At 44.8% G+C, this 22,345-nt stretch overlaps 3 long non-coding RNA genes across 3 annotated transcripts in view; 2 read left to right on the plus strand and 1 right to left on the minus strand.

Moving 5' to 3' along the window:
- LOC308578746 overlaps nt 1-22,345 on the plus strand; it is an 84,172-nt gene that overhangs the window by 45,144 nt on the left and 16,683 nt on the right. The gene's annotated exons all lie outside the window — the stretch shown is intronic.
- LOC308578758 lies at nt 98-1,407 on the minus strand. The gene is made up of 2 exons (XR_014004092.1): nt 588-1,407; nt 98-368 (listed from the first exon to the last, which is right to left on the minus strand). It is a non-coding gene; the product is annotated as an uncharacterized lncRNA (long non-coding RNA).
- Nucleotides 8,906-13,016, plus strand: LOC308578747. Its single transcript, XR_014004080.1, has 2 exons — nt 8,906-11,487; nt 12,582-13,016. It is a non-coding gene; the product is annotated as an uncharacterized lncRNA (long non-coding RNA).

Consider the following 22,345-nt stretch of genomic DNA (forward strand, 5'->3'; position numbering starts at 1 on the left):
GCCCTCCCCCCCTCTCTCACACCCAGACAGACCTGTGATAACTATTGCTTTACTTGGGATGCTTATCCTCAATTATAAATATGCATTTTTTTTTAAAAAAAAAACATTTTGCCTTTGGGAAACAAACATCCAGGATATTCATTGCATCCATACTTACATTTTATTTTATTTTTAAAAGTGAATTTGCAGTTGTATCAAAGAGGTTTCATGGCTGGCCTGGGGCCTTGTGGAGCTCAGCTTTGAAAAGATATAGTAATAAAATACTCAGCGTTTCCAGCAGAGTTTGCCACCCAGCTGGACATGGTGTTGGAAGAGAAGAGGAATGGAGATTTTTTACCCACATTTTAATCAACAGGAGCAACACAGACCTGGAAGATACAAAAAACAGATTTGCCCGGATGTGTTGAAGGGGAACCAACAGACATCTGACTGCCGCAGCCCACATACAACATCTTGTTATTTATTTTTAGACTGAGCATTCCTTCTCTGTACCAGAGGAGAGCTCATATAACTCTTTATGGGTTTGTTTGTTTTTTAAATACCAGGGCCTGTTGCCCCTGCTTGCATTGCTCACTAACACTACCTACCTGCAACCCCCTACCCCACCTTGCTCCCCCTGGTCTCAGACCCTTCAAGTGTTGCTATTTTCCAGGGACAGTCCTGGATTTACAGAAGGCATCCCGGTTTCTGATTTGAGCCCAAAATGTATCATTTTTTCCTTGTTGTTTAGTCGTGTCCGACTCTTCGTGACCCCCTGGACCAGAGCACGCCAGGCACTCCTGTCTTCCACTGCCTCCCACAGTTTGATCAAACTCATGTTGGTAGCCTCGAGAACACTATCCAACCATCTCGTCCTCTGTCGTCCCCTTCTCCTTGTGCCCTCAATCTTTCCCAACATCAGGGTCTTTTCCAGGGAGTCTTCTCTTCTCATGATGTGGCCAAAGTATTGGAGCCTCAGCTTCAGGAGCTGTCCTTCCAGTGAGCACTCAGGGCTGATGTCCTTAAGAATGGATAGGTTTGATCTTCTAGCAGTCCATGGGACTCTCAAGAGTCTCCTCCAGCACCATAATTCAAAAGCATCAATTCTTCAGCGATCAGCCTTCTTTATGGTCCAGCTCCTCACTACCAAATGCTGATCAGTTACAGTTGGTGCTTTTGAAGCCAGCAGTGTGTGATGTCACATAGGCTGAGCTGGGTGAGTCATGGTTGCCTTGACAACAGCCTCCCCACTAAAGCTGGACCACTCTGGCTCCTCCTTCAGAATGGGGAGGCAAAATCCTCCAAGTGCCCCTATTTTCCAGGGACAGTCCTGGATTTATAGAAGCCATCCCGGTTTCTGATTTGAGTCTTCTCTTCTCATGAGGTGGCGAAAGTATTGGAGCCTCAGCTTCAGGATCTGTCTTTCCAGTGAGCACTCAGGGCTGATTTAAGAATGGATAGGTTTGATCTTCTTACAGTCCACAGGACTCTCAGGAGTTTCCTCCAGCACCATAATTCAAAAGCATCAGTTTTTTGGCGACCAGCTTTCTTTATGGTCCAACTCCCATAGATCACTACTGGGAAAACCATAGCTTTAACTATATGGACCTTGGTTGGCAAGGTGATTTCTCTGCTTTTTAAGATGCTGTCTAGGTTTGTCATCGCTTTTCTCCCAAGAAGAAGGCGTCTTTTAATTTTGTGACTGTAAAATCTCCCACTGCCTCCATTTCTGCCCCTTCTATTTGCCAGGATGTGATGGGACTAGTGGCCATGCCCCTATTTTCACTGGAGAAATGTTGGAGGGTATGTGATCTCCATGAATGTGCTCCCTGATCTTTATTATACCTCTTTATCAAGTGGATCACTTCCCTGCAATCTTTTTGAGGTAGCTTTTCCCTCGTGTCTTTTGCTGTTTGATGCTGGCACTAAATTTCTTTTTATTTATTTACCATTTGCTGCGGTGTGGCATTCAGGCTCCGAGCTGATTTGAAACTCCCACAGCATATCAGGTAGTGAGTGGAGAGACAGAGAGCTGACCCCAAGGCTGGGGATGAGAAGACAGTGAGAGCCAGTGTGGTGTAGTGGTTAAGAGCGGTAGTCACATAATCTGGGAAACCGGGTTCATGTCTCTGCTTCTCCACATGCAGCTGCTGGGTGACCTTGGGCCAGTCACACTTCTCTGAAGTCTCTCAGCCCCACTCACCTCACAGAGTGTTTGTTGTGGGGGAGGAAGGGAAAGGAGAATGTTAGCCGCTTTGAGACTCCTGAAGGGGAGTGAAAGGCGGGATATCAAATCCAAAATCCAAAGACAATAACCTGGCTGGCTTGTGGGAATGAAACAGAGCGCTCCCTCCTTCATGATTTATTTAAGAACATTTTTTTTTTACCCTGCTAATTTTTTTCTTGTGGATCCTTAAAACTGCTTGGAACGGCTAATGCAAGCGAAAATGTATGTTCTGTAAGTGAACATTCAGGATCTCCTGCTGGTGCTAAGAGTGTATCTACTTCATTCTTCCCTGAGTAATGCCTGCTTCTGGCTGTTTTGAGATGTTCCCACCAGCAGTTCAGGAGTAAACTTACCTGCTAGTTAAGATGGATATCCTGCAGCTAGGTAGAGACAGGGCTGGACCAGGTGCACCTGTGGAAGCCTGACAGATGGGCAGCAAAAGGTATACACTCCTATATATTGTTGCTCTTCTGTCTAGGTTGGTTTCAAGATCACCTATGACAGGGATGAATGAATTTCCCCAAACTTGTCTCTAGCCTAAACAATGCCCTCCCCCACTCCCGGCCCAAAGCTGCCTTCCCAAAGCTGGCTAAGTGAGGCACTGGGCTTGGGGAAGGAGGTGTGAGGCTCTGGCAGGGTTCCAGAGCCCTCCCAGCTCCTTATCAATGCTGGGCAAGCACTAAATAGAGAACCCAGTATGTTTCCCCTTTATCACATACACAGCACAACAAGACAACAACAAGAGTCCACCGACAGCATACAAATCAATCTGGCTTGCCTGACTCAACAAGCCCTCTCCCCCTCACAAATGCAAACACTGCAGACAACCAACCACACCCTAATCTCCAATACCTCTCACAACCAAGAAATGCAATAAATAAACAAACAGAAAGAGAACCTACCCAGTTGACACTGACACAAAATCCCACACGTACACTATACAAAAAAATATAAGCCTCACCACCCCTCCTCTCCCCCCTCTTCTTCCCCAACCTTATACTGTACTCAACACTAATGTCTTACAACTAATGTAACTGATTTGTAAGAAAGACTGTACAACCTGTAAAAAGAGACAAAGCATATAATTTTGTAAACCAAGAAAATCTTTAATAATAATAATAAGGCTTTGGGAAGGAGCTGGGAAGACGCCCTCTTGGCACAGGGCTCTGGGGGGGATGGGACCAGCTGTAGTGCCTTAAATCCACCTCTGCCAGAAGCAACTGTTGCTGGAATTATTAATAGTATTAATAATAGTATTAAAAGGGACGCGGGTGACGCTGTGGTCTAAACCACAGAGCCTAGGGCTTGCCGATCAGGTTGTCAGTTTGAATCCCCAAGATGGGGTGACCTCCTGTTGTTCGGTCCCAGCTTCTGCCCACTTAACAGTTCAAAAGCACGTCAAGTGCAAGTAGATAAATAGGTACCGCTCTGGTGGAAAGGTAAACAGCATTTTCATGCGCTGCTTTGGTTCGCTAGAAGTGGTTTAGTCATGCTGGCCACATGTCTGTGGACAAACGCCAGCTCCCTTCGGCCTATAGAGCGAGATGAGAACACAACCCCAGAGTCATCCGTGACTGGACCTAATGGTCAGGGGTACCTTTACCTTTTAAGCTAGCACAAATACTTGGAAACAGGTCACCAAGTCTGTTCAACAGTTCTATTGGCTTTAACTGCACATTTACAAAATTTGTTTATGTACTGAGAATAAATGTTGCATTTCTTTTCCAAAATTATCAGCATTAAGTTCAGCAGGATATCGCTCTGATAAAGACAAAGCTTTCCCCCCCTCTACATCAATTTCAGACATGGTGAGATATTTCCACACGAAATCAATTCCCCCCTGCCAACTGTTTAACAGCATTGCATTCTGCTAGACCATTGTTTACCAAAACGTAAAACATACACTTTCTGAAGTAGGCCTCTTCTGGAGTTTAATCCGTGCCATTCATTTCTTCCAAGTTAGCATCAGGTATGCTGTCATCATGTGACCTTGCCCTCTTGCACCGAACTCCATTACATCTACGAGAAGAGTTTTATTTCTATATTTAGGTTTGACACAACCAATCTGGCTTCATTCCACTTCCATTTCCAGTTGCTTCCAAGTTTTGTCAGCTCTGTGAGAGAGTTTCTACATTTGCTACTTCAACATCCAGTGTGGCGTCTCTAGCTTGAATGACCTTGTTGCAAATATCTATGCCAGCTAATATTTTGTACCATACAGCTGACATCAACATACAGACAGAAGATGTCACATATAATAAAACTCCGTGGACTTTATGGCTTGTTTTGGCTGTCAAATTTGGTTCTAGGAGGTCTTCCAGTGCTAATTTAATGCCAGGCAAGTGAGCTGCAAAAGGTTTTACACATCCAGTACAATCTGGCCATCTTGTTTCGGACTTTTGGAATTTTATTATACTGTACCATGAAGAGAACAACCAATATCGTTTTGTATTAATTCCCACTGCTTAGGAATGGAAGTGGTGTTGCACAGTTTGAATCGTTTTGAAAAAGTGATTTCCTCAGGTATTTCAGCACCATCATTTCAACGTGTGTTGAGTGTGTGACTCCCACAAGGTGAAAAAATGGCTGTTGAGTTTTTTTCTCTTCCATTTTTGCATGTGCGCTGTTGTGTTTTCTGGTCCTATTTGCCCCATTATCGAAATCTTGAGCAATATGGTCACTGAGAGGAATAGCATGTTCTCTCAATGTATCAGTTATCAACTTGTGGGATATTTAAAATGCAGTCAAACCAACGATTTGGCGCATGTTGGGAGCTGAAGCTCTCATAGTTATCCTGTAAGTTTCCTAGAGAAAGCCCTGTGAGAGACACTCCCACTGTGCCCAAGACACATATATTGTCCCACCTGCCTGGGCACATCTTCTTTCTTCTCTTACTCTTCATCTTCATTATCAAGTCAGAAATGTGAGAATGTCTGCTCAGACACCATCTTAAACTAGACTAAAGCATGTCTTTGTAACTGAATTACAATTTTAAGGCTGCCTGAACAAAGTCGCTGTATTTGTCATTCTGCAACAGAAACTCTGAGTGAGTAAATGTTATTTTTACTGTTTACAGACTGTTACTGTGATTGTTGTTTTAAAGGGGAAAATACCTGGAGAATCCAAACTGCTTTAAAGCATCCTGGATTACTTAAATTTAAAAAGCTAAAACTAGTCTAAGTTTCTCTTTCAAGCTGTAAAGGGATGCACTCTACTGAACTCACAAATATGAGGAAGGAAAGATAATAACTAATAAATCTATTCACGTCCCTGCACAACTGAGCAATTTGATTCCTTCTTTCACTGCAACTATCTGCAAACTTGAGAAATTTTCTTGAATCTCATTTTGTGTTTCTTTTAAAAGTGCAGATCTCAAAATAAATGTTGTTTGTTCAATACAGAAAGAATCTGATGTGGATTTACTGTTATTGCAAAGTACTTTACAGATTGTCACTCAAGCAAAATGTGTTGCTTCACATGATTCGATCATTCTGCAATAAATACATTTTGTGAGTCAGGGGACAAATCATGAACTTGAAGCCTCTCACTCCTTTTCTGTGACTCCTCTACACTTAGCACATGTTCCTGAAGGATGGGGCCCCACCTGGAGAACAGTTCCACAAGTTTTAAAAAGTTTCCATTGGTTGAATCACCAATTTGATGGAATGAACCAGTAAATGCTAGACTACATTCTTTCAAGAAGATTACAACATTGATGATGCCCTTTAAAAAGTTGTACCACCTCAAAGCTTCAGCTCTGATTGGCGCTTCTAAGATGACATCAACTCCAAGCTAGGTAACATTTGCTGCGTTTTTTTCATGTTCTGGGATCCTGTGGGAAAGTTTCTGCCACTTCTCATTAGAATCCCAGCTTTCAACAGATACCAGTGCAGATGCAGTGCTGACGCAGGAGAGCTAATCTTGACTGTCTTGTTTCTGTTGACTACAGAGAAGCCACTCTCTTACATGCAACTCTCCATTGGTGCTTTGACATTTCAGTATGCTTTCTGGGGAAACTTGGTTGTGGGTGTCTTTTTTTGGTACGGTCAAAACTAGGCTTTATTTTGCCTAGGTCAAAGACCCAGGTTGGCACCCCTCCAATGTGCATTTGTGCACACACACACACACACACACGGGGAGAGGGAGAGAGAGAGAGAGAGAGAGAGAGAGAGAGAGAGAGACTTGGAGCTTCAACGGAACCTCTCTGGAGGTTTCACCCGGGGCAAGAAACCTGACTAGCCCCCCTGTAGTTATGGCTCTGCTTTTGGGAATATTTTAGGCAAAGGGATGTGTCTATTCATAGTATATTTTTCTATTTCCTTTAGAGATGGAAACTTAGTTCTGATATATCCAATGCCAATGCCTACATTATGATTACGCCTCTCATCTTCCACATGCATTTGTATGTACGGTATGTAAGGGTACAGTAGTGGAAGATTTCCTGTATAAATTCAAATATGTTTAATACTTCTAATTTTAGAAGAACCAACTACCTAACAATTTGTTCCTAAACCAGGAGTGGAAAATCATGAGAGGTTTTTTTTGTCCACTGTTTCCAACTGCAGTTTATTTATACGAGAGAGAAAATAAAGGGGATGTTCTTGCAATGACGCTGTTGGGATGGGAGTATATCTAAAGCTGCTCCTTTCCTCTGCAGTAAAATACGGCATGCTATAACTGATCTTCCTTTGCTCAACCTTAAAAATGTTCTCCAGGCTTCACCATTCTTTCTGTCATTCAGTTTTATTTGTAAGCAATATTATAAATACAAGTAAAAATTGCAGCACGGAATGTGCTTGATTGATCAAAACACCAACAATCCAGCAAGAGCTCCCCTGCAAACTTTGCAGCTTGTTGCCAGCTGGCTGAAATAACTTGAGTTGTGCTCAGCAGTAAAAAGAATTTGCAATTCCTTGTTCCTCATATCTGAGCTGTTTCTCAGGTTAACCAATAATTCCAAATTGACAACACCTTTTGTCAGAAAACCTCCAAATTAAAATGCACAGATGAATAATTACGCAGTCTTCTATTCATAGAATTGACAAAGCAGAGCACTATAAAATACCTGTTGTTTGTTTGTTTTTTTGCTTTTATTATACTTTTACAATCATAATTTGAATCAATGCAAGTGTTAACCATCTCCTGATTCTTAGGAGAGTTGTTTGGAAAAGATAATTTTAACAGATGTAGTCAGTTCTTCATCTGTTCATGATTATAATGGTGACCATGAGCTGCTTTGTCCTCTTCTCCTTGAAGGCAGGCTGCTGTCAGGACCAAACCCCTGCTGCCCTCCACCTGCAGATGGCAGTCCCTTCAGTAGGTGGAGCATGTCTCCCGCAGGGAAGGCAAGGCAAGCCCGCCTTCTCGCCTTGCCCACTCATACTATTTTTCACTGGGATTTCCGTGCTGCCTCTCTGGATTGCCTGGGAGAAGTAGGCAGGGCCATGCTGGCAGGACAGGAAGAGGGTGGGGGAAGAAATGTCATAGTGTTTTATATAGGCTTACACAAAATGTAAAAGCTAGTCTTCACATAATATCTGCAAAGGTCTTCTGAGGTCCCAGGAAATTTCTGGCTCCCCTCTTTTGGTTCCCAGCCCCCATTTTGATCCCAGGCAGGGGTATGATGCACACCCCTCTCCTGCGCCCTGGCCTCTCGTTGGCCACTGTGAGAACAACATGCTGCACCATGACAGACATTTGGCTTGATCCAGCAGGGCTTGTCTTACCTTCTCACACAGGTCATGGTGGGCACCCATATTGTTCTTAGTGACCCTTGTTATGACCTATACATCTCTATATAGCTTAGGCCCAGGGTGTCTGAAGGACCGCATTCTCCCATACTAACCTGCCCTGACTCTGAGATCTTCAAGGGAGGCGCTACTCTGAGTCCCGCCACCCTCACAGGCAGGCTTGATGGAGATGCAGGACAGGGCCTTCTCGGTGGCTGCCCCCAGACTGGAATTCCCTTCCTAGTGAGGCCAGGCTGGCTCCCTCCTTTGTTGTCCCTCTGCCAGCAGGTGAAGACTCTCTTGTTTCAACAGGCCTATGGGAACTGGCTGACTTTTGAAGGAAAGGGCTTTTAGTAGTGCTGCACTGTCTTTATTTGTATTTCAATAGGTTTGTTTTTGATATTGCCTCAATTATATTATAGTTTAATTACTTCTTCATGGTTATCTTTTATTTGTTTTTAGTTCTTTGTATTTTATCTGTGTTTTGTGTTTTTATCTGCAAGCCACATTAGTCCCATTATCTTTAATAATAACAGTTAATAGGGCTTCAGCAGCTGAGACAAAGGAACAAATTCAGGTTCCACATAGGGTCTCCCACTTCCATCTTGCGCCCCCTCTCATGACCTCACCGTGCCTTCTCCTCCCTTTAGGGGGGGGCATGCAAACATGGTGCCTGGCAAGCGGTCTAAGAACCTTCCAGACTGTGAGGAGAAAACGTTCTTCTGATTTGCTTAATGAACGTTAATTAAGGAGACAGAAGATAGCAGATTCCTTCAGGGTAGAGATGAAAGGACCGTTAATTAAATCTGGAGAGAGAGGAAGAGTCGGGGACGACTGATCCTCCTTCTGATCAGACTTGACAATGGAAGTGACGGAGGCACGAGGAGGCGAGGGGTGTGGAAGAGTACAAAATCCCTCCTTTCTCTCTCTCTCATCTCATCTCTCTCTCTCTCTTTCTCTCTCTCCCCCCCCCCCCACCGCTCAGTTCAAAGCCTGGAGCCTCAGCCAGCGAAGAGCGTAAGCCTGGCTTTTGAAGGAGCAAGTTGGGGCGGGGGGAGGCGGAATCCTTCAGCATGAAGAAATGACTCCTTTTGGGAGGTGGCAAAGATCCCCCCTCAAGCTACCTAGCCAATCGCTCGGGATTCCTCAGTTTTAACACCTCATCCAGCCCTTATTGGGACCCACAGATATTTGGTTCCCAAGTGATATTTCTCTGATAGAAACATAAGGACACGCACACCTATTCATCTTTTAGTGTGACACTTTGAAACTCCCTGCCTATTGACCTCAGGGGGGTACCTTGGCTGACTGCTATAAATATTTTTTGTTCGGGCAAACATATCCAAACCCACAGAATTCTGACATTTGTTTTAATGTGGTTTTCGCTTATTTTAATTCCTCCCCTAGGTTTTAAATAGCTTTCCCCCAACTGATAATTTTTAGTGTTTTACTGTATTCTTTTTTGTGTGTCAACTGCTTTGAGGTTTCTTTTTATATTACAATCAGGTGGTATATCAATTTTATGAAATAATAATAATAATAATAATAATAATAATAATAATAATAATAATAATAATAATAGAGTCAGACTGATGGCCCATCTAGCTTAGTACTGTTGACACTGACTGGCAGCAGCTCTCCAGGGTTTTCAGGCAGAGCTCTCTGCCTAAGCTGGAGATGCTACTGGGGATTAAACCCATACACTGCAGGTGCTCTACCAGTGAGTTGCAGCCCATTCATGGGAAGATAGGAAGCTGCCTTGTACTGAGTCAGAACATTGGTACATCTAGCTCAGCGTTGTGTACACCTACTGGCAGCAGCTTCTTTAGTTGTGATTCCTGCATTGCAGAGGGGGTTGGGCTGGATGACCCTTGGGGGTCCCTTCAAACTCTACAATTCTATAAGCCAGTGACTAGCTTGTTAAAATGGGGCGTGTGTTCCTTGAGACCCAGAGAGACTGACAGCCACTGACAGGATCCTCACTCACAGGCTCTCCCTCCCTCTGTCCCACCAGGTATTCATCTGCTCTAAGTTGCTTTTCTTCTGTAATTTAATTTTAAAACCACAGCTGCAGGGCACAATCCTTGTTCTTCCATCAACAGCATATTGGGCAGGATAAGCCTCGTCTCCCCACCCACCCTGCTCCACATACTATCAATCTTCCTTCTCCCCTCAACACTCCCCTCAATATTAGTACAGCACCTGAGGGCACAAACCGATCCCTAGGGGATGTTCAGCTTTCTTCCCTACTTTAATTCTCCCTTCCCAAAGAGCGCATCCTTTGCAATTCTGAATGCGTCCTTTGAACATCCTCCTGGTGGCATCCGAGATGGGATTAGGGAAGGGAACAAACAGCGGCAGGCTCTCTGTGCATTTAAATAAGCATCCGACAACAAAAAGAAGAATACTTTTTCTGTTCTTCAAACATAACAATCCCACACACACACACACACACCTACCTCTGGAGAATTCCCATCCTGCCATGCTGTACGACTGGAGAAAGTTCAGAAAAGGGTGGCCAAAGTGATCTAGGAGCTGGAGCAACTGTTTTTATCATCATTGTGCCATGGGCCAAACAAAGATGTTCAATCTAAACAACTTTTATCGTTTCTATTGACTGTGGCCTGAGAGACTATAGTTTGAAACTGTGGAAGATTTTGGAATGGTTGACTTCCTCTGTAAGATGACCAAGATGCTCAAGGGTCTGGAAACCAAGCCTTATGAGGAATGGTTGAGGGAGGTGGGCATGTTTAGCCTTGATAAGAGGAGACTGAGAGGTCATATGATAGTCGTCTTCAAATAGAGTGGATGCTCGGGTTGCGAACGTGATCTGTGTGGGATGCACGTTTGCACCCTGCAGTGTCCACAACCCACAGCGGTGTGTCTGTGCACTTATGGGTTGCGATTTGGCGCATCTGGGCATGCGCAAAGCACAATTTAACACTTCTGCACATGCGCAACTGTCAAAACCCAGAAGTAACCCATTCTGGTGCTTCCAGGTTTCGGCGGTCCACAACCCGAAAAAACACAACCTGAAGTATCTGTAACACAAGGTATGACTGTACCTAAAGGGATGGTTGTCACATGGAAGATAGAACAAGCTTGTTTTCTGCTGTTCCAGAGGGCAGGACCCAAACCAGTGGTATTTCAAATGACAAGGAAAGAGATTCTGGCTGAACATCAGGAAGACCTTTATGAGAGTAAGAGCTGTTCGACAGTGGAATGGACTTCCTCAGAAGGTGGTAGACTCTCCTTCCTTGGACAATTTTAATCAGAGGTTGGATTCCTGCACTGCAGGGGTTGGACTAGATGACCCTTTAGGATCCCTTCCAACTCTACAATTGTGTGATTCTATGATTCTATGAATTCCTTTCCCACCCAATAAGGAAAAGTTACTGAATCTTCTACATGCATTGCAGATTTTTTGCTAGTGAGATGCAGCCCTTCATGAGAAGATAGATTCAAAAACTGGTAAATGTTTCCTAAGCTGTACTACCTTTCCCCCCTTCCTGCTGTATGGAAAAGCACATGAACCTGAGCTTTGAAATATTTGTAAGTAAACCATTTTGAACTTACAAACATATGATCTCTTACCAGACTTAGCAAACATATGCTAAGGGGAAGTGTGGAAGAAACTTAAGAAGGGGGTATTTAAAGGTCTAACTACAGCCTATATTTCCATGCTTTACTTTGCTGCATGTTTTGTGATTTTAAATTTCTCACCAAATAGTACTTGCCCCACACATGGATCTAGGCATCCAGGGAATTCTCATTTTATTCTTCAACTAAATCACTAAAAGAATCCCAACACTGCCAGCATCTAACACCTGATTGCCCATTTGCTACCTGACCAAGTTCAAGGTGTTACTATTAACTTGTGTCCTTAACAAGGTGTCCTCAACAACTTGAGACCAGCTTACCTATGAAATCTCCTTACCCAACATGGGCCCACTCAACTGCTTCAATTGGTAGAATTAGCACTACCGAATTGGCCACATACACCCACTCCACATTTGTAAGAACTTGATCATTTAGTGTAGTGCTGCCTACACTTTGGAACTCCCTGCCTATTGAGATCAAGCAGGTGCTGTCACTGCCCTCTTTTCGATGCCTGCTAAAATCATTCTTGCTTAGGCAAGCCTACCCAGATGCTTAGGAAATTGAGGTAATTTTAATCTGTTTTAGTATTTTAGCTTTTCTATGTTTTAAAGTATGGCTGTAATTTTTTTCTTGCTTTATCTTTTTGTAAATTGCTTTGAGGTTTTGGATATTTATTTATTTTTACAATCAAGCGGTATATAAATTTTGTTAAATAAACTAATAAATATGGCTCTCTGAGCATTAAGATTCAGAATCCATGATGCAGTGCAATAACAGGCCATTTTATGGCTGTAAACAAGTGCCAAGCTCAAATGACCTCTTAAAATTCCACATTTGTCGGCAGACAAAATTGGCCATGCAGTAGGGTTGGTATCAGTTCCTGAGCTTCTCCAGGCGAAGGAGAAATTCTTCAGCATTTTCTGAAGTATGGGCTTACCATGAAGCAGCTGCTTCTCTCCCCCCCCCTAAGGATTTGGGGTTTTGTTTTGTTGTTGGTGGTGGAAAATATTCAGAGACAATCCAAAAAAGTGGCCTCCTTTTTCTAGGAAGGCAAAAGAAGAAGAAGAAGAAGAAGAAGAAGAAGAAGAAGAAGAAGAAGAAGAACATCAAATTTTCACACACACACACCAGAAAAAATGTCTGATAAATTTCAACCTAGATCTATTGTAAGAATGTGTTTTGCCACATTGCTGGTGGATGTAGTTAATTCTGCAGCCTTACAGCAGCCAAATAAACACATTTAGGAATACCCTGCATCACTACAAAACCCACAGTGCAGCACAACTCTGAATGAACTGTGCATACATGGAAATGTCTATAGGGTTGTCTCTGGAATAAGTCAAGCGTAGAGGAAATCATGGGTCTAATCTAAGCTTGACAAAGTCTGAAGCAAACTCAAAGTCTTAAGAACTGAATGACTATAAATATTTGTAGTCAAAGTACAAATTCACTTGTTTTATCTCCTGCTCTGTAGAGGGGGGGGGGGGACAAAAAACAAAGCCAAATATGGCCTCAAGGGGCCTATGCTATACAGTCCCTACTTTCCTAAATCATATTCTATGCCTTTAAGTGCTGCACAAGAGGCAGAAACTCAACAGGGACATTTTCCCCACAGCATAGAGAGGCAATGAGGGGAGAAAACAGCTTTAAAGTTGATTCAAAGCCTACAGATTTTAAAGGCTCAAGTCAATTCCCAATTGTGGGGAGGAGGTGGGAGGAGAACGGAAACCAGCTACTTTCTTTCTCTAGAAACCTCCCTTTAGTCCTTAAGGAAACTTATTTCCCCTTGGAGAGTAGCTAGGGAGGCAATGGCTAAGGTTGCCAACTTCTTGTAGCAGCTTTGCTCCTGCACCTTTAACCAGACCCTGAAAATGATGAAACCTAGCCAGGCTTTGTTTGTCAAAGCACTTAGATAAAGTAATGGGGGGACGGGACGGGACAGACTCATCCAGGTGGATTTCTGTGTATCACAGGTTGCTGCTTTAAGGCACAGCAAGAGGGCCAGAGGTTAAATCTAGCAGACTTCCAGGGCTGGTGGGGAACATTTTTCTAGCCTGAGGGTTTCATTCCCTTTTGGACAATCTTCTGAGCATCTTGTGCCAGTGGTGGGAGGGGCCAGAGGTAAAATTGGGTGCAGCAACACACACACATTTTACCTCTGTACAATAGGCACCTTGATATCCCTTTACTGAGGAAACCCAACAAAAACAGTGTATAATTTGAGGAGAAAGGAACAGGGGGATTTTGTGTTTCCTACAAGTGGGTCTTGTGCAAAGCAAAGGTTACCCAAACAAATGCCATGGCAAATGCAAGGATTTGAACACAGATCTATTTAACCTGCAGCCATCTAGATGTTGCCAGACTGTGGCTCCCATTAGCCCCAGCTGGCATGGCCAGTGATCAGGGATAATGGGAGTCCAACATAAAGTTCTGCAACACACCCTGTGGAGATTAGTCCATTAGGGCAAATGCAGCACTGCCCCACCAACCTTGACGTGCCCTCAGCAAATCCCTACCTGCATGCCTTCTTTTTAAAAAACCAACCAGTGGATGGTTCTGTCTGTCACTGGGTCTGGCACTTCCCACTTATGGCCCTCCTGTCTGCCACCCTAGCGGTCCCATTGGGTGTGAGGCACCCCTGCCAACACGCCTTTCTCCTGCCACAAATACAACCATAGCCCAGTGATGTTGTGGAAAATGTGTGGCTGTACAGAGTCCCCTTTTCACAATGCCAAGTCCGATTAATTAATCTTGTGTGCCCATTAGCTCTGTCGTTGGCATTTGATCGTTCAATTGTTTTGTCGGCGAGTCAAATTAAAACTTACTTAGCTCCCTTCGTTTGCCTAATTAATCCTACAGCATCCCGTTTAGAAAACTGATCCGATTTAACAAAATTCAATTAATCCGACATCCAGGGCCTAGTTTTCAAGGCTGCTGCTGTCCTGAGGGTGTGAGGCAGGTTGAGGCTTCAAATAAACAACGCTGTAAAAATAGCAAATTCAGATATAAAGGGCCGCATCCTCTTGACAAATTAAAACCATCTTATGCTTCCTTAGTTTCTGCTGTTAAAACTCAGCTGAAACGGACAAGTCTTACGGCAGGGATGGGGAGCCTGTGGCAACCCAGAGGAAGTTGGACTCCCATCAGTTCTAACAAACGTGATCGGGTACAAAATGCTTACAACCCTGGTCAGCAGCTGTGCTCACCAGTTCTCAGGGTTTGATTTGTTTTTATTGATTGCATTTTTATCCCACCCCTTCTCTCCATGGCACTCAAGGTGGTGTTCATGATTCTCCTCACCATTTAACCCCCCACAACAACCCTGTGAGGTAGCTTAGCATGAGAGGCAGTGACTTGTCTAAGGCCACATCCAGTGAGCTTCATGTAACGTGGGATTCTGTTTCCTGCTGCACACTTAATGTTACTGTTAAAGGTAAAGGGACCCCTGACCATTAGGTCCAGTCGTGGCCGACTCTGGGGTTGCAGCGCTCATCTTGCTTTACAGGCCGAGGAAGCCGGCGTACAGCTTCCGGGTCATGTGGCCAGCATGACTAAGCCACTTCTGGTGAACCAGAGCAGCGCACGGAAACGTTTACCTTCCCGCCGGAGCGGTACCTATTTATTCACTTGCACTTTGACGTGTTTTCGAACTGCTAAGTGGGCAGGAGCAGGGACCAAACAATGGGAGCTCTCCCGAATCACGGGGATTCAAACTGCTGACCTTCCGATCAGCAAGCCCTAGGCTCTGTGGTTTAGACCACAGTGCCACCTGCGTCCCTAATCCTACTCTTAGCCTATCCCAATGTAATCTCATTCACAGAATCTCTCCCAGTGGTGGGAATGGTGGGGCGGAAGGCAGGGAGCCCAACAGTAGGGGGCGTCAGAGACACCGACAGGCAGAGCCAATTAGTTTTATCCCCATCCTTCTCCCTATTGCATTCTGTAAGAGCAACACTGAGACTGAGGAGGGACCCCATCTGGACTGGATGGTGGTTGGCTGAGTGCAGATGGACTGTTGCCCTGACTGAGTATAACAGAGTATTTTGTTCCTGTTTAACTCAGCCCTTTTCCCATAACCACGAGGACTAGCATCTTACTTTATTTTTAGGGGACTGGCTGTAGCTCCATGGCAGAGTGCCTGCTTGGCATCCAGAAGAGTTCAGGTTCTATCTCCAGGTAGAGCTGGGAATGTCCCCTGCCTTGAAACTCTGGATAGCCTCTGCCAGTCAGTGTAGACAACAATGACCTAGATGGACCAATGGTCTGACCCGGTATAAGGCATCTTCCTGTTTCCCTGTTTGAGGAAGGTTCCCATGAAAGCAAAACGCTAAGGTCAAATGCAGTTGTTAGGAAAAAGGCACTTCTCATTTGAATGGCACCAGGAACCTTTGATCTGATTCCAGACTCGACAGCTGCCCTTTCTGGCTTCAAATGTGATTAAGCCTAGAAATCCCAGTGCTGGATTAATCAGACTTGGTTGCTGCTGTTGTTTTTATCTCCATCTTGATTGGTTGGGCTGTTCTCCTGTGTTAAAAACACCCTCAGCTGCAAAGCAGAGTTGCCAAGTTGAAAAACCACCAATGATATTCAGAGAGGACATACAAAGACCTAGGAGATGTGGATGCTGAAGGTAGGAAATCAGGGAGAGGGCCAGAATATAATTTAAAGACCAGCTTATCTCATCGCACTTTTCCAAAATGATCCTCAAACTGAAAAATAACCCCAGTTTTGCAATGCAGTTTTGGCAAGGCGCAAATTGGATACCCTGGGATATAGTATTCTTTAAAATACATTGTGAAAATAACACACCAGAATACATTGCTTTAAGGAAATTTGCTTTGCATTTCTGGACTGGGAAAGCCTGGCCACAGTAGTTAACGCATGGTTCAAGACTGGATTACTGCAACACACTCTATGTGGGGCTTCCCTCGCACTTTATCTGGAAGCTGCAGTTAGTGCAGAATGCTGCAGCACAATTGCTGACAGGAGTGAGGCCTTATCAACATATGACACCTGGGCTCAGAGATCTGCGCTGGCTGCCAATTTGCTATCCAGGCTGGTTGCCTCCTAGGGTAGCAAGTTCCAAAGTTTAACTCTGTGCTGCGTGCAGAAGGACTTGGAATCATAGAATTGTAGAGCTGAAAGGGACCCTGAGGGTCATCTAGTTCAACCCCCTGCAACGCAGGAATGTCAACGAAAGCATCAATGACAGATGGCTATTCAATCTCTGCTTAAAGACCTCCAAGGAAGAAGAGTCCACCACCTTCTGAGAGAGTCCTTTCCACTGTCGAACAGCTCTTACCAGCATAAAGTTCTTCCTGATGTTTAGTTGAAATCTCCTTTCTAGCAACTTGATGCCGTTGGTTTGGGTCCTCCCTTCCATGGCAGGGGAAAAAAGTTTGCTCCAACTTTCATGTGACAGCCCTTGAGATATTTGGAAATGGCCATCGTATCTCCTTTTATCTGTCCTGAATCTTCCAACACTCAGGCTCACTGAATGTCACAACCTCCTTGAGTGCTCTTCCCCGGCTGGAATGTGTCCTTGAACTTGGATTATGCCTCTTTCTTGTCTGGATGCCGAATAGACAGATGTTTTTTTAGTAACCTCTGACTTTGGCTGGAACGTCTCCTGCTGAACAAATTGAAGAGCCCCAGGAGGTTACTCCTAAATATGGCCCCTGGGTTGGGAAAGGCTGCGCCTCTGGACTAGACAACACTTAGAATCATAGAATCATAGAATCATAGAATCATAGAGTTGGAAGAGACCACAAGGGCCATCGAGTCCAACCCCCTGCCAAGCAGGAAACACCATCAGAGCACTCCTGACATATGGTTGTCAAGCCTCTGCTTAAAGACCTCCAAAGTAGGAGACTCCACCACACTCCTTGGCAGCAAATTCCACTGTCGAACAGCTCTTACTGTCAGGAAGTTCTTCCTAATGTTTAGGTGGAATCTTCTTTCTTGTAGTTTGGATCCATTGCTCCGTGTCCGCTTCTCTGGAGCAGCAGAAAACAACCTTTCTCCCTCCTCTATGTGACATCCTTTTATATATTTGAACATGGCTATCATATCACCCCTTAACCTCCTCTTCTCCAGGCTAAACATGCCCAGCTCCCTTAACCGTTCCTCATAAGGCATCGTTTCCAGGCCTTTGACCATTTTGGTTGCCCTCCTCTGGACACGTTTATATTTATATTCTACCTTTACATTTATATTCTACCTTTTTCTCCAAGGAGCTCAAAGTGGCTTACATGGTGTGGCGTTTGCCCGTTCATTTAGAAAATGGGGGGGGGGAGAGATAGGGTTAAAAATATAGACCAATAGGAAAGCCGGAGGCGGAGCCTACCTGTGTATAAAAGGGCTTAGCCTGAGGTTTGAGTAGTTGTTGTTGGGAGCTGTTGGTGGGTTGTTGGTTGGTTTTAGTGGGTTGGCTGGTTGGGAAAGGCGGTTGGAGAAGCAGTTGGTAGGCAGTTGGTAATAGAGAGACAGTTAGAACAGTGGGTTCTTGAGTGAGGGTAGGTGGAAGAGATAGAGGAAAATAAGACTAAGAAAGTAAAGAGTAACAACGTTTGGAATGCCGGAAAAGTTTGTTTGTGTCTGAAATAAAATACACTCTTCTTTATTAATTGAGAACCTGGCTGAGACTGAAGTGATTTTACCGGGGAGGACCTGGTTGGTGGCAGCGGATTAGTGGTGTACGGGTCAATAGTCCATGAGACGACCGGGGGCTCCGTACGAACGCCACACATGGTTCTCCTCCTTCTCATTTAATCCCTACGACAACCCTGTGAGGTAGGGTAGGCTGAGAGGCAGTAACTATGACCCAAGCTCACCCAGTGGGCTTCCTGGCCAAGTGGAGATTCAAACCCTGGTCTCTCCCATGTCCTGGACCTACTCCAACACAATAACCACTGCACCACACTGCCTCTCCAAATAGTAAGTTAGATGGAGAAATTTTCTGACCTGGGTCACATCTACACTATACAGTTAATGCATACTGAAAACTTGTGTGTCCCCCCCCCCCCCAAGAATCATGGGGAGTGTAATTTATGCCTCTCATCATCCAGCTGCAATTCCCAGCACCCTTAACTGACTACATTTCCCAAGATTATTTGGGGGAAGCCAGATGCTTTCAATGTGTGCTAAATGAATTGTGTGTTAAAAGAATCTTGGGAAGTGTAGTTAGTTAAGGGTGCTGGGCGTTGTAGCTCCTTGAGGGGTAAACTGCAGTTCCTAGGATTCTTTGTAGGGGGCAGTCATGTACTTTACAGGTGCTTTAACTGGGTGGTGCAGCTGCAACCCCAGAGGCAGTCCCTACATCTCTGGTTGACAACAGATCTGCAAGAATGTTGGCTTTATTCTGCTGCTGTTTTAATTTGCTTTATATTTTTACGTTAGGGTTTATTGGGTATATTCTTGCATTCCAGGGTTTTATTTTATTTTAACACCGTTTTATGAACTCGCCCAGAGGAGACTGGCTATTGGGCAGGACAGACGTGCCACTAAATTAATTAAAGCCTCACCACCGCTGAACTGTATCCCATCCTCATAAGCTATGCAGATGGAACTTTACATTCAGCCAAAACCGCTGGTGCATGCAATCCAATATATCCCACTCCGACTGACTGAGAGTCTCAAGCAGGAATTTTCCCTCACCTGACATCAATTGAGATCCTAGAAGCTTTTTTTAGCCCGAGGGCCACCTTCCCTCCTGGGTGGCCTTCTGGGGGCCACATGCCAATGGTGGGCAGGGCCAGAGGCTAAATCGGGCAGAGCAACATGTAAGTTTAAACTTTATACAGAAAGCTAGCTTCTACATCACGCCTCTTCTTTCCATTCAGGAAAGCAAGAGGTGTGATCAGAGTTGAAGGGCACATCCCACCCAGGCAAAAAATGCCTGAGGGTGGTATGAAGCAGAGCCAGTAAGGGGTATGGCCTCTTAGAAGAGAAATACTGGTAACACTTTACTGAGGAAATTGAACAAAAGCAGCGTATAACTTGAGGGGAGATAAAACAGAGGGGTTCTGTCTCAGTTCAGCCCTTGTACATAGAAGGGAGACATTCATCCAAGCATACAGAGGGCAGGAGAACTCCCTCAGAACTACCCAGCCAATCAGGACAGGTGCTACCTCAGCAAACAGCAGGCTGTTTGCTGCTCAGCAAAATCTCCACTTGTCTTCCTTTGGGCTTCTTGCTTGTAACCCTAGTAGAATTAACCCTTTACTTCCACATGGCATGATCTCTGCTGTTGCATTTCCATTATGATCTGGGGAAAGGGTGTGTGGCTGGAGTGGGCAGAGGAATGTCACTCAGGAAGATTCCCAAGGGCCAAACAGAGTTGCCTGAAAGGCTACATTTGGCCCCTGGAACTGAGGCTGCCCACCTCTGCTAGACCCTCCAGGGATGTCCCTGATTTAGAGAAGCTGTCCTAATTTGATCCTGGAATGTCCCACTTTTCCCTAGGATGTCCCTATTTTCATTGGAGAAATGTTGGAGGGTATGGAGTTATCTGACCCCTGAGCCATCTGAAGGCAATCCTATATAGGGAAGAGTTTTGTTGTTTTTTTAAGTTCAATGTTTTATTATGTTTTTATATATGTTGGAAGCTGCCCAGAGTGGCTGGGGCAACTAAGTAAGATGTGAGGGGTATAAATAGCAAAATTATCATTATGGAATGGGACGTCCCTATTTTCATCAGAGAAATGTTAGAGGGTATGTATGCTCTGCCTGCATAGTGACCCTTGTGACTTAAAAGTTTTTGTTTGGCATTTTCCAGTGCCTTTTAAAAAGGTGTTTGTGTGTAGTAGTAGTAGTGGTGGTGGTAGTAGTGGTGGTGGTACTAATGTTTTAATCCATTGTTTCAATACACAATGTGCTATCTGGTTAAAAGCCCAGAGGTCGGTCTCTCCCCCCCCCCCCGCAAAAAAGCTGCCCTGTATTTGCCCCTCATCCACCTTGTTTACTTCCCAGATCTGCACTGACCCCAGAACTCCAAGGAGACTGCCAAGAGTCTGAAGGAACCACAAATTATTCTGGCTCTGCGGAGAGCCAGGCCTTGCCTTGTTCAAAGCATCAGGAACCTCAGGGGGACAGCTGAGGCCCAAGGCTATTGTCTGCTGCAAAACCAGCCCAGCTTTTGCACGGCTCAGAGCATTGCAGCAGAGGCTAGAAAAGTTTTTCTTACCTTTAATTTACCCCCCTCTTCCTTTCAAGTGCAAGGCTCTGAAGAGGGTGACAAGGAAGGGCACATTCGCAAAGAGCAGAAGGTTTTTAGGGACTGTACCCTGTGGAGCGGGGAGGCCTTCCCATGGTGTCCAAAGTGCTTACAACCCTGGTCAGCAACTATGCTTGCTGTATCTCAGGGATGCTGAGCACCTAGTCCTACCCTTTGCCTGCCCTGATCTAATTCAGTATCTCCCAGTGGTGGTGGAAAATAGCCATGGGAACTGCTGGGGCTGAAGGCGGGATGCCCAGCAGTAGGTGGCGCCAGAGAGCTTTGGGCCAGGCTCTGCCTCTCAGGCTGACCTACCTCACAGGGTTGTTGTGAAGGTTAAATGAGGAGAAAAAGGTGGCATATAAATGCGATAAATATAGAACAAATATTTGATTCATGCATGCATGTATAAAAAGGAGCAGCAGGCAGAATGAACAAGATTTCACTACTTTGCATTGGGAGGAAGCCTCATTTAACTCAGTGGCTATGGTGGCTGGTGCCAAATGGGAATGGTAGGATCAGAGGCAGAGAGTCCAACAGCAGGTGGTGCCAGAGCCAGCGAGAGGCAGAGGCAACTCATTCTAGCTTTGTCCCCATTTGTCTAGTCCTCTTCTAGTCCTCTTCCTGAATCTTCCGTGTTTGTGAGCAATTTCTCAGGTGCCCATCCCAAACTCAGTGCCACTTCCTTGGAGGAGTCCTAGCCATGGTTTCTGGTGTACGATTTCCTGGTATACAAGAGGCTGACAGAATACAGGTTCAAATCCCCACTCAGCTATGAAGCTCACTGGGTGACCTTGGGCCACTCACAGACTCTCAACCTGACCTGCTTCACAGGGTTGTTGTGAGGATAAAATGGGCAGGAGGAGAACTGTGTATGTCACCTTGAACTCCTTGGAAGAAAAGTGAGATATAAATGCAACCAACCAGTCATTCTGGAATAGGTGGTGTGAATAGGTGGAGCCACATGAAAACTGCAGATAAACCAACAACAAATAATCATGCAAGGGACTAGTCTCTTGGCTCCACGTCAATCAGTCCCTGAGTTGCACCAGTTTTACCGTTTCCTCAACCCTCCCCTCATTGCATCATGTGGGATTGTGGCAGGTTTGTTTATGACAGAGCTAATTAAATACCTCTCCCGTTCAATGGTACCTGAGATCTCCTCTGCCTAAGCTAGGATTATCTGTAACATGCCGAGACCGAGACAGAATATGAAGGGATGTTATCGCAAGGAATTCTAATAGAGATTTAGTTATTCCCTGGCCTCGCATTTGCTTATTCCCTGACATTTGTAAAGTTCAGGTTTACAAAATAAACCCATATGAAAAAGAAAAAGAGAGAGAATCTCAAGGCGTTATTTACACACTGCTTGCCATTTTCTGCTCGGCTGGGCCGCCTTCCCAGCTCTTAAAGGGAAAGCATGTGAGATCAAGGTTTTAAAGTGGGTTTTCTAAGGCTTGGCAGGTGGGTTTTAGCCAAAGGGGAAAGTAGTGGGAAAGGGGAAAGGAGGGGGGCTGTTTTAGTGATTACAAATAATTTTTTCCCATGGGTGTGGTGGATTGTAAGTTTCCTTAGTTGGTGGAATATGGTCCATTA

Source organism: Podarcis bocagei, assembly GCF_964188305.1.
Source record: "Podarcis bocagei genome assembly, chromosome: Z".
NCBI lineage: Eukaryota > Metazoa > Chordata > Lepidosauria > Squamata > Lacertidae > Podarcis > Podarcis bocagei.